At 31.6% G+C, this 2,280-nt stretch overlaps 1 pseudogene; it reads right to left on the bottom strand.

Annotated features, from left to right (window-relative positions):
* Nucleotides 1-422: 422 nt before the first annotated feature.
* On the bottom strand, nt 423-1,591 carry LOC145557737 (putative indole-3-pyruvate monooxygenase YUCCA10 pseudogene; annotated as a pseudogene).
* Nucleotides 1,592-2,280: the final 689 nt, after the last annotated feature.

The following is a 2,280-nucleotide window of genomic DNA, read 5'->3' as shown; positions in this document are numbered from 1 at the left end:
ATAATAATAATAATAATAATAATAATAATAATAATAATAATAATAATAATAATAATAATAATAATAATAATAATAATAATAATAATAATAATAATAATAATAATAATAATAATAATAATCTATACTATATTCTAAAGTAATCACCGGATGGGACACTTGGCATAATTTTGTGAAAAATTTTTCCTCCAAAATACGTTTTCTTTAAGAAAAAATCTATTAAAAAAATTAAAATTCTTTTAATAAATTTATTTTTATATAGTGGTAACACATAAGAATTTAAAGGATAGACATTAATGAGTTTAAATATCAAAAAAAAAAAAATGTTATTACATAAGTCATATTATTTCAATTTGACTATTATTAATAAATCTTACTTTATAAAACGTGCATTGCACGGGGCCAAAACTAGTAATAATAATAATTCAGAAACTTAATACAAAGTAACAAATTTCCTTAAAAATATTGTGAACAACAAAAATAATGTCCCCTGATTGAATTTTGGCTATAGTTCCTACATCAAGCACTAGGCTTCTTCCTTTGGTTGCCTTCAAGAAAAAGGGACCTTCATCTGGTCGATAAATTCCATACTTGACCAAATTTCCATAATTCAATTTTCTAGCAAATGTAATTACAACATCCGTCGTTGATAAAGCAAGTATTTTAACAAGTGCACGCCCACAAAGATCATTTCTCTTGGGAGTACATGAACCTACACATATTAACAAATTCTAATTGATCGAGTTTAATTCTTCCCACATAACCATACTTCATTTGTGTTACATATATAACGAGTTCAATAGTATATACAAGATGCTAAGAATTAAGAACTCTAACCGAATTTCTAATAACAATTGAGGTGTTCGCTCTTGCATTACATAAGTCATAACTAATTTCCATCCCAGAATTATCATATCCAACAACCAAAACATCCTTGTCTTGAAACTCACGACCACACTTATATTCACTAGAATGCATGACATCTCCCTTAAAATCATTCAATCTAGGGATATCATGTATGTAACTCTTGTCATTTTCATCACCTGTTGCAACAACCAAAAAACTAGCGACGAAAACTTTAGTTGCCTTTACTAAGATGTCCTTGGCTTCAACTATATATCCACTTTTCCGTAGCTTCATAAAAGGATGCAGATTCGACTGAGTGATAGTAACGTGGTCTAATATTGAAGTCTGAAACATAATCATCTATGTATTCTATGAAATCATTCTTACTCATGTATTCATTGGCTTGTGGAGCATAAGGCTTTAAGGGTAGCGAGCAAAATTCTTTTGTAAGATGAAGATGATATCGATCGTATGCACGTTTCTTCCAAAGAGAAGCACAACAATCTTCTTTTTCAAGAACAATTTAGGGGATCGATTTTTTGGCTAAACATGCAACTATGCCTAGTCCTACAGGTCTTTCCGCTACTTCTAGGAGTGAAGTAAAGAGAAAGAGAGAACGAGTTTAGAGAGTTCAACTAGTTGAGGGATCAGTTGAAGGGGACTCAAGTTCGTTGAGAAACTTGGGTTAGTGTCTTAGAGCACCCACAATGGTGGGAGCACCCTCCCCACAACTTTCTCTCTCCTCCATTTGAGCTACCTCACCATTGTAGGAGGTGACTCATGGGTAACCCATAGGTTGGGGATGCCCTCTCTGGCGGGTCACTTGATGCCTCGGCCCACGTGAAGTTGAATGTTGCGTTTCATTTTTTTTTGTCATTTATTGCTGAAAAACGGTACCGTTTGATTGTTTAAAAAAAAAATTCTGAAATTTCTAACGCGCGTAAGGGAGGACGCGGTCCGCCAGATTTTTGCCATGTGTCCACTTGCTTTTGTGTTGATTAAATTGAAGCCATTGATTTTATAGCTGTTTGAGCTTATATTTTCAAATGATTTTTATCTCTTAAAAAACTTTCAACGGTAATAAAAAAAAATGTGCTCTGAATTAAAAAAAAAAAAAATTTACTAACGGCTTTCTTATATTTTGCCTATAAAAAGAGACACTTAAATTTTTTTACCATCCCTCTACTAAGCCACAAAAGCTAAATTATATATTATCTAAACCCAAAAAAATAATAGTAGTCCTAATTATGGATCCTAATATTCCTAATAATCAAGGAAATAATTTCTACTCCCCACATAACCCAAATAATCCAAATTACCAAATTAGTTCCAATTCTCCAAATTTTCAAGCTAATCTCCACTTTGATCCAAATGGTCCTGTTAATCCAAATGTTCAAATAATGTTATATTATAACATTCCTAACCGACCAATTATAA

Source organism: Chenopodium album, chromosome 9 (genome assembly GCF_948465745.1).
Source record: "Chenopodium album chromosome 9, dcCheAlbu1.1, whole genome shotgun sequence".
Taxonomy (NCBI): Eukaryota; Viridiplantae; Streptophyta; class Magnoliopsida; order Caryophyllales; family Amaranthaceae; genus Chenopodium; species Chenopodium album.
This window is presented reverse-complemented; position numbering and strand designations above follow the sequence as displayed.